The sequence below is a fragment of the Rhinolophus sinicus genome, linkage group LG16, assembly GCF_036562045.2.
Source record: "Rhinolophus sinicus isolate RSC01 linkage group LG16, ASM3656204v1, whole genome shotgun sequence".
In the NCBI taxonomy this organism is placed as follows: Eukaryota; Metazoa; Chordata; class Mammalia; order Chiroptera; family Rhinolophidae; genus Rhinolophus; species Rhinolophus sinicus.
In genome coordinates, this window is record NC_133765.1 from 26,376,144 (window position 1) to 26,386,904 (window position 10,761).

At 43.6% G+C, this 10,761-nt stretch overlaps 1 long non-coding RNA gene across 1 annotated transcript; it reads left to right on the forward strand.

Annotated features, from left to right (window-relative positions):
• Positions 1-1,512: 1,512 nt before the first annotated feature.
• Positions 1,513-8,808, forward strand: LOC141569225 (uncharacterized). Its single transcript, XR_012492709.1, has 3 exons — positions 1,513-1,618; positions 7,390-7,523; positions 8,516-8,808. It is a non-coding gene; the product is annotated as an uncharacterized LOC141569225 (long non-coding RNA).
• The last annotated feature ends 1,953 nt before the right edge of the window (positions 8,809-10,761 follow it).

The following is a 10,761-nucleotide window of genomic DNA, read 5'->3' on the forward strand; positions in this document are numbered from 1 at the left end:
CCCAGGCAATTAACCTCCAGAGCCTACGTTCTAGCCACATACTACACTGCCTCCAGGAACTCACGTTTATTTTATCCTCAAGGCAGCCTAGTCCAGGAGAAAATTGTCACAAAAATGGGTTAAATCTATAGGTTGACCTCAAAAGGCCTTAACCTTAAGACCTCTAAGTCTGCCAGGTCCTTGGTCGTTGGAGGAAGTGAACAAGATTCCTGGCTAGCCCCATCTGGGCTCTTCAGGTTCCATTCCTACCTGGGCTACCCTTGCATGGAGAAGATTTGCCCCAGTTTTGAGATTCAGGTACTTGTCAATAAGGCTACCTCTTAGGTAACACGAAAGTTCTGAGAGCCTGGGATTTGAGTTAGGCTGCCTAGGTTCCAAGCCCTGCTCCACCCTTTCCTCACTGTGTGGCCTTGGGCAAGTAATGTACCTCTCTGAATTTCAGTTTCCATCACCGGTGAAAGGCATAATAGTTCCTCCTTCAAACACTAGATGTGAGGATTAAAGAAGATAATGCAACCATCTGACCCAGTAATTTCCGTTTCACCCTAGAGAAATGAAAACATTCACACAAAGACTTGTATACAAATGTTCATAGCAACATTATTCATAATAGTCAAAAAGTGGAAGCAACCCAAACATCCATCAGCTAATGAGTGGATTTTAAAAATGTACTCTATCTATACAATAGACTATTATTCAACCAGAAATAGTAATGCATTACTGATACGTGCTGCAAAACTGGTAAACCTTTAAAACATTATGCTGAGTGAAAAAAGCCAGATACAAAAGGCCACATATTGTACGACACTGCATTTATATAAAATGTCCAGAATAGGCAAATATATATAGACAGAAAGTAAATTAGAGAGCAGGTAGATAAGGGGATGATAACTAAAAGATATGGGGTTTCCTTTTGGGGTGATGAAAATATCTAAAATTGAGGCAATAGTTACACAACTCTGTGCATATACTAAAAATCATTCAATTGTACATGTTAAATGGGTGAATTATGTGGTATATGAATTATATCCAAATAAAGCTGTTTCCAAAAGGAAGAGGGAGGAGGCATGGGCGGAGGAGGGGGAGGAGATGTCTTCAATGTACATTAGAATAGAATAGTCATTAGAATAGCACCTGGCCCAAGCCAAGCACTCACCTGATTGTTATCCTGGAATGAAAGGGTCCCCTGAGTTTTTGCTTTCTGCAATTTCTACCACCACCCTGCCCTGTGGAAGTTTGCCAGAGCTATGCTTTTATGAATGCTCGGAGCTTGTAATAAGTAAAATCGCGAAGTTGCAGTCTCCTCAAACTCCTTTCTAACTGAAGGACTGTGTAACCCTTGAGGGGGACAATGTCCTTTGTACCCCTTCACACGGGGCTGGGGAAATTGGTGGTATCATTTAACAGGGGATTTCCTAACAGAAGCCTTGGGCCCCTTAGTTCACCCAGCTCTTTCTCTTGCCTCATCTCATGAGATTCTTACACCATATACTTTCTCTTCCCATTTGTAGTTGAGAACACTGAAGCCCAGGGGGATAGGAGCCAGCAGATCTCAAATGGCGGCCATTGCTCCTGCAAGCAGAAGTTAGTGCCTACAGAATGGGGTCTCATCTGAAAGGTATGTCTCATGGGCCGTCTCCTGGGGGGAAGGGGTGACTAGGATTGTGGGGAGTCAAGTTTCTTTGGCAGATGCAGGAATATCAGGAGCAGGACTCAGGGCTGGGATGGGGATAAAGGCAAGAGACACAGGGGTTAGGGTTCCAGGTTCCAAGGCATCCTGAAGGGCCTGTCCCCAAGGCAAGATGATATCCAAAGACACTGACCTACAGGAGTCCCCAGCTAGCCTCAGGCCTGCTCTGGGGGCTGGCTGACCACAAGGCAGAGAGTCTGAGCTCTGGGAAGGCTGAGAAGGGTGTCAGCCCCCAGCCCAGGCCACTTCTCTACAATGGGCTCCAGCCTCCGATTTCTTCTGCCTGTTGTGGAACGTCATCTTTATCTGAGACCCAAGACACTTTCAGCAGCTACATTTCTACCTCCTTCAGCTGGGTTTGATTTTATGCAAAAATGACTTCAAATCTGTGGGGCAACAGGAACTCTCATTCATTGGTGGGAATGGTACCACCACTTTGGAAGACTGTTTGGCAGCTGCTTACAAAACTGAGCATATTCTTACCTTGAGATCCAGCAAGCAAACTCTTTGGTATTTACCCAAAGAAGTCGAACACTTGTGTCAACACAAAAACCTGCACCCAGATACTGACAGCAGATTTATTCCTATTTGCCAAAACTTGAAAGTAACCAAGATGCCCTTTAGTAAGTGAATGGATAAATAATAAACTGTGGTACATTCCAGACATTGGACTATTATTTAGTGCTAAAAAAGAAATGAGCTATCAAGCCATGAAAAGACATGGAGAATTGCATATTACGAAGTGAAAGAAGCCAATGTGAAAAAGCTGCATACTGTATGATTCCAACTCTATGACATTCTGGGAAAGGCAAAACAGTGGAGACAGTAAGATCAGTGGTTGCCAGGGGTTATGGGGGGAGGGAGGGAGGAATAGGCAGAGCACAGGGGATTTTTAGGGCTGGGACACTACTCTGTGTGATACCATAATGGTGGCTACATGTCATTATACATTTGTCCAAATCCATAGAATGTGCAACACCAAGAGTGAACCCTAATGTCACCTATGGACTTTGGATGATAATGATGTGTCCGTGTAGGTCCATTGATTGTAACAAATGTCTCACTCTAGTAGGGGATGGAGATGGGGGGACAGTGGGTGTGTGTGATGGGGGAATATGGGAACACTACCCATATAACCTTCCATTCAGTTTTGCTATGAACCTAAAACTGCTCTAAAAAATAAAGTCTATTTTTAAAATATACTTCAAACCCTTCAGTACCCACTCAGGATGGAGGATTTGCCCTCCATGGAGTGACAGGAACAGAGATTTGGGGATCAGACAAAACTGGGTTTAGTTCCTTTCTCAGTGGCTTCCCAGCTAAGTGACTCTCTAGTCACTTCTGTCCTAAAATGCAAATAAGATCATCCACCAAACCTTAGATACAGTGAACAAACTGTAATAAACTGTAAATAATAAACTGTGGTAGATGAGCTCATAACTGATGAGGATGAGCTCATTTTGTCCCAATCACCCAACTTTAACATTTGGTTTCACTCCTACACCTTGCTGAGGGCATGTTATGGAGTCATGGGATATTAGATCTGGAAGAGGCATTGGGATCACTTGGTGATAAAGTATCAGTAGGTTTTTTGCATGCAACCAGGCCCCTGTCTTCCTTTGTGCGTGACAAACTTTGGAAGCTGTCCAGCACCAACCTGGAGCTCCTCTCAGGTCTTTGTATGCTCACGGGCTCCATTCTTGTTTCAGTTCTGCTGCCACACTGTAGAGATGGAGACAGTCTCCGGCATTTGGTAGTTGCCAGAGGGTAGAGTGGTGAGGGGGTTGGGCAGAAAAGGGGAAGGCGATTAAGAAATACAAACTTTCAGTTATAAAATAAGTCATGGGGATGTAATGTATAGCACAGGGGATAGAGTCAATAATATTGTAATAACTATAAACAGTGACAGATGGTTACTAGATTTATCGTGGCGACCACTTTATAAGGTACTTTATATACAAATGTTGACTCACACTGTTGTATACCTAGAACTAATATAATTTTGTATGTCAACTATAATTTACAATAAATTAATTTAAAATATTTTTTTAATTTAAAAAGATTATCCACCTGATAGTTGTAAGGATTAAATGAGATAGTTTCAAAATAGATATTTTTTTTCTGTTTATGGAAGAAAGACATTTTATGGAAAACTCAGAAGGGATTTTTTTTTTTTTTTTTTTTTTTTTTTGTAAGGCGGGCACAGCTCACAGTGGCCCATGCAGGGATCGAACCAGCAACCTTGGTGTTATTAGCACCATGATCTAACCAGCTGAGCTAACCAGCCACCCCAGAAGAGACTTTTTAAGAGATAAAGTTCAACAGAATTCCATACATACTGGGATAAAGCGTGTAAATTCAGGCCCCGATGGACAGGTCCTCAATAACCATTGGTTCCCAGCCATTTGATTCTCATAACCACTTCAAGAATTTGGGAAAATAGTGTCCCCATGTAGATGAGAAGCTAAAGGTCAGAAGCGTTAAGTGATTTGCCCACACAATATGGAGCCAAAATCTGTTTGGCTTCGAATCTCCTACTTTTCCTCTGAGCCAGGCTATCTGTCAGACAGGGCTTGGTGCAAATCCCAGCTCCACCATTAATCACTGTGTGACCTTGGATAAGTGAATTCACCTCTCTGAGTCTTGGTTTCCTCATTTATGAAATGTAGAGAATAATTGTATGTACCTCAGAGGATTGTGAAAAATAAAAAGATATATTTTCAACAAGGAAAATTAAAATGACATGTTTTAAAAGCCAGCATTGTGGGACTCTTGAGCCCACAGAGAAATGATTCAAAGCCTAGCTCCACTTTTCAGAGCTGTGTGGCCGTGGGAAAGTAATTTCTCCTCTCTGGGCCTTAGTTTTCTCATCTATAAAATGAAAATAATGAGAGGACCCACCAGATAAGGGTGTTCTCAGTGCACAGTGGCTATTAATTATATAAACAGAAATAATTATAACATGTAAATAGCAAAGACCTTGGTGAAGTGCTCAGGCTGAGGGGTAGGGGAAAACCCTTCCACCAGGAGAGGGAAAAGCCAAAGGGAAACAGAGTTCAAAAGTAGAAAATGAGCAGCTGTTGAGCCCCCAGAGGTAGTTTCACCTTGACCCACACATTGAAAAGGGGTGTATCTTCCTGTACAGATAAAGATCAGAAGAACAAAGCAAGCTATTAATTAAGTCTTGCCTATTTTAAGTTTATGGAATATATTTCCCCCTTAAAGATAAGCTCACAATAAAAGTTCAAAAGGTAAACACAGAGAGGGGGTGGAGGCCAGCCCTGCCTTCTGCTCAGCCCTCCCTGCCAGCCCTTAGATTCAAAAGTAGGTGGTTTGGTCTTAAAGCCAAGTTTCCTTGCCCAAGGCCTCTAGGGGTTAGGGGACCAGAACCACCCAGAGAGGCAGGGGATCAGCCCCCCACAGTATAGCCTGGTCCTGGCCCCAAGTGGGCAAACTGAACCCACAGAAGCCTAGCTGAGTCTCCAACTTCACCGGAGGGAAAATGGACTTGGCTTTTCTTCACTTCCCCCAAGAGGATATGAGTCACAGAGAAGAAACCAGCCAGGCCTAGGGTTGCCTAGAACAAGGATAGAAAAACCAAGTGCCTTCCCATCTGGATGGCCTTGGGAAAGTCACTTCCCTTCTGCAGTTTCCTCACCTGTAAATGAGGTGATGAGAACCTTCAGCCTCCTGGGGTTGAGATGAAGATTATATAAAGCAAACTTCCAGAGACTACCTCACACGGCCATTGTAAGCACGCCACATAGATCAGCTGTTCTTATTATCTCCCAGACTTTTCATTGTGTTAAGGACACAATTTATGAGACCAGGAGCACCAAGGACAGACTTTATTATCTATGATAGGTATAAGCTGGGTAAGTCACATCTCCTCTCTGAACCTCAGTCTCCTCATCTGTAAGATGGGAGACTTGCCAAGATGCTTGCCAAGATGGGGTGAGATGATGAATAAAAAGGACTTAACACAAAACCAACAATACCTCATAAATAAATCAAGCAGCTGCTTTGTTTTTTCCATTCTCATCCCTAGAGCTGAACAAATTAGGGATGCAACAAGAAGAAATAGGATAGCCAGTGCTTGCCCACTGGAGAGTGAATGGCTAGTTTACTTGTAAGCTGTCCCTTTAGACCAGGACATTCTACTATGATGGAGCACATCATATCTGCACCAGCCACCAGCCACCTGTGACTAATGAATATGTGAAATGTGGCTGGTATGTTTAGGGAACTAAATTTTTATTAAATTTTAATGAATTTAAACTTAAATAGCCACATGTAGCGAGTGGCCACCATATTGGACAGCACAGCTTAGATCATAAGCTTCATGAGGCCAGCCATCAAGTCTGTCTTTTTGTCCCTATATCCCTAACACCCAGCAGAGGGACCTAGTATATAGTCAGTGTTCAGTTAATATTTATTGAATGAAAGAACAGAGGCAGGAACTGAAAAAGGGGTGTATGCTATGAAGTTTCCAAGACTTCCCTGTAAAATGGGAATAATAGGAGTTCCTACTCCTAGAGTTATAATGAGAATGAACAAGTTCATATTTGGAAAGGGTTTATAGAATGCCAGCAACATAGCTTGTTACAAGTGTTTGTTAATTAAAAATAAACTCATCTAGTCTGTGTGAACTTTTCATTTTCGAAGAGTATATCGGTTATATTTAAATTTGGTTGAGGGAAAACTTCAAAGTAATAATGGCTGTAAGGACACAGAAGGTTTCTTTCTCTCTCTTCTGTAAAGGAGTCTGAAGTGAGGCATTCCAGGGCTTTGGGGGTGACTTCCAGAAAGTGTTAGGGACCCAGGCTCCTTCTGTTGGTTGTTCTACCATCCTCAGTACTGACTTCTTCCTCATGGTCCAAGGTGGCTGCGCAAGCTCCAAGCCTCAAGGCCACATTCCAGCCATCAAGAAAGAGGAATAAGGCAAAAGAAGCCAGGTCTCTCCTTTTAAGGACACTTACCAGAAATTGTATACACCTGCTTCTGTTTGTTAGCCAAAACTTGGGCGCAAGGCTACAGCTAGCTGCAAGGGAGGCTGTGAAATGTAGTCTTGATTCCAAAATGTCATGGAAATCAAGAGTTTCACCACTAAGGAAAATGGGGAGAATGAATGTTCACATAAACCCAGCTGTCTCTCCCCAGAACTCTTTCACCCTAGGACTTGGTTCTCAGTGGCCATTTCAAATACCAGGGGTGCCAAAAAATATATATACACGTGACTTGTATTCATCTTCTGTTATCGGTATATATTGAGTATTACAATTTTAATATAGTTTTTTCCTTTCTCAAAATGTATATACATGTTTTGGCACCCTCTGTATTTGTAGCTACAACGCAGAGAGAAGAACACCAGGTGAAGACAGAGGCAGAGATTGGACTGACACAGCTACAAACCAAGGAATACCAAGCATTGCCAAGAGCCACCAGAAGCAAGGAAGGATTATTCTCTAGAGACGTCAAAGAGAGCATGGCCCTGCCAACTCCTTGATTCCAGATGTCCAGCCTCAGGACTACGAGAGAATAAATTTCTGTTATTTTAAGCCAAATAAAACAAAACAGAACCAAAAAAACAGATATTTGTAGCTACCAATACCAGTGACAACACGTGTGTGTATAGGACTATTCAACCCATATTGAGCTTTCATGTGTGTTACCTGATCTGATCACTACATCCCTTGCAGGCAGACATGTTGTTGGTTCTTGTGGCGGTGGTGGTCGTTATCATCTCCCTTTGAACAGATGAGAAAACTGAAGCTGCACCAACTGGCTCAAGGTCCCAGAGATTGTAAATGACTGATCAAGGACCAGAATCTAGGTCTGTCCCGCTTCCAATCCTTTCTTTCCCATTCCATGGCACTGCCAGTGACCTTGAGGTCCCCAAAGGGAAATGGTCCTAAAAGACCGGACATTAGAGCGGAGTGAGACCTGAGGTCAGAAAGCCACTAGGGACGGGTCCTGGAGCTCTTCCTGCACCTGAGGGCAGCAGTCACAAATGGCTACCAACGTCTGCACCCCCAGGCTCATATCTGCTAAGTACTTACTGAGCACGCAGTACACCTCTGGCCAAGCACAAGGGGTCCAGGAGACACAGCAGAGAATAAATCAAATAAGGTTCCTGCACTTAGGTCCCTCACAAGCCAGTCAAGGAAGACACACGATAGAGAAGTGAACAAATATATTCATTTATATATTAATGGATTTTGTTCATTTATTCAATAAATAATTGCTGAGTGTCTACTAGACACTGGAGATATACTGCAGTGAACAAGGTGGAAATGGTCTCTGCCCACACAGAGCTTAGATTCCAGTGAGGGCAGGGGGCATCAAACAATAAACAGATAAATGAAAATATATCATAATATAATATCATAAATATGTTAGGCCATAACTTTCGTATATGTTCTAAAGAATATATATGACATGTTGCAATGGCTTCTTTTCTTCCTTCAATAAGGAAGTTAAGGAGACATGTAAGCCCAGCACCAAGAAATGAGAAGGATCCAGCTATCCAAAGAATGCAGGGAAAAGCATTCCAGGCAGAGGGAACAGGATGTGTGAAGGCCTTGAGCCAGGCCCTCTACTAAGCATTATTCATGGATTATTTCTTCACAACCACCCCACCAGGGAGGTACAATTCTTATCATTAATAATGGATAACAAGGCTCAAAAAGGAAGAGGAAATCCCTTAACACATATATCCCTTCACTCCCTTAAGTGGCAGAGCTGGTGTTAAAACTCAGGTTCATGTTTTTAACACCGAAGCCTGTGCCTCAATCATGACACTCAGCCCCCTTGTTCTCTTTCTAGACAGGCATCAGCAAGAGGACAAGAGCAGGTGGCAGGCACCTCCAGAAGTGTGAAAGGATATTCTGGCCCTGCCACCTGAGCCACCGGCAAAGCCACCGGTATCGGGGCCACCTTGCAGAACCATTCTGTGCAGACAGTTACTCCGTGGTCATGGAGCCAGATCCCAGATTTAAGCTGTGATTATCTTGTCACTTACCACAGCCATTAAGAATGCCATGGCTGGCTCTCCCTTCCCCTTTCTTTGAGAGGGGATAACAGAAGCACGAGAGAGAAGGGTAGGGGACAACAATGCAATAATAATACTTGCAAACATTTTTATAATGCTTATTGTGTGCCAGGCAGTGTTCTAAAGGCTTTGAGTACACTAACTTCCGTAATCTTCAAAACAGCTTATAACATCATCCCCATTTTACAGATGAGGAAACTGAGGCTCAGAGGGTTTTAAAACTTTCCCAAAATGACACAACTAATAAGTGACAGCGCTGGGATTGGTATCCAGGTAGCAGACTCCTGAACTTATGCTTTTTAAAAAACACACAAAACCTTTTTATTGTAAAATAAGACAAACAGAAAAACATACAGAACAAATGTACAACTTAGTGAATTATTATAAGGCAAACACCTTTGTAACCACCACATGAGTCAAGAAGTAGAATTTTGCCTGACACCCCAGAAGCCCCTCTCTGTTCTCCCTTCCAATCACAGCCTCCGCCCTCCAGCTCTCTAAAAGCAACGGCTATTTGGACTTTTATAGGAATAATTTCCTTGTGTTTGTGGTATTTTTCACCTGAGCACACATCCCTAGACTTTTTTTTTAACTCAATACCTTTTAAGTCTCTTTTAATCTGCGAGTCTTCCCTCCATCTATTTCTTTTTCTTGTAATTTATCTGTTGAAGAACTTGAGCTGTTTGACCTGTGGAGTTTCCCAGTCTGGCTTTTGCTAATGAAATACTCACAAAACAACTCAACATGATCCTCTGTCCTCTGAATTCCCTGCCAAATGCCCCCTGGAACTAGAGGCGTAATGAGACTCAAGTCGGATCCTTTTGGCAAGACTCAGAGGGGTGTGTTCCATCGAGGACACAGAATACCTGTTTCTCTCTGTCTTTTGATCAGAGGATCAGAGTCACGCTCTTAACCACATTGCTACAGGGACGCTTCCTGGCTGCCCTCAGCTACTCTGTGATTTGCTCCACTCTCTGGACCTACCTGCCCCCAAGGGGAGTCTGTTATAGGCATCATGGTTTCTGCAGCCGTGGGCCTGGCTCACACAAGAAGGCAGCCCCTCAGAGGTCCCATCTGAGCCTCTCCACACACTACGGTCTGCAGTGGGATCAGGCCCTGCCTCTCTGATGAGTGTTATCTCTCTCTGCTCCGTCCTCCAGGCCAGTAACCAGGCAGATGGCATTCTGCTTCATTTCCCAAAGGAGCCATGCTCTCCCTTACCTCGGGGCCTTTGCTCGTGCTGTTCTGTCAAACAGAAACACTCTTCCCCTCACCTCCTCTGACTAAACAGAACGGATCCTTCAGGTCCTAGCAAATCTGTCCCTTCCACCCACCTCCACCCAGCCAGATTGCATTGGGTACCTTTAACGTACCCTCACTTCTCCTAGGCCAACCTCCTAACTAACCTAGTAAGTAGCGCTTCCATCACTACATTATATTTATCTGTGTTCTCTTTCATCTTCCTTCCTAGAGTCTGAGCTCCTTGAATATAGGGAATCTGGCCCAGGACCTAGCACATAGTAGGTGCTCAATAAATATCAGTTGAATGTATGCATGAATGAATTGTACTTTACAAGTCACGGGGAGGCAAATCCAGGCTCAGTTTAAGCCCTTTCAGACAATGAGAGGTCTTCTAAGACGAAACACGCTGAGCTCCCCACTAGGGGAGGTATTAAAGCAGTTGTGCTTGCAGATCACAGAGTAACTTCCTGCCTGGGATAGGGTCCACCGATGAAAATGAGTCTCAGCCTTGGAAAGTAACAGAATCTTTTCTTCCAACGATCTTACCAGGCATCCCTAAATATAAGACAAGTTCAAGGGGAGGAGTTCTAGTTTTAGCATTGGAGGAGGCAGAAGTCCAGCCCCTGGGCCTCCGCTGGTCCAGCGTGAGGGCTCCTCTGAACAGTGGCCTGGCTATATTGTCAAGTCACTGTATCACAGCCATCGTGTCTATGATGTTAGAAGGCCATGACACTGGGGACTGAAGCATCTTAACCCCCTAACTCCACCCTCTCCTTGG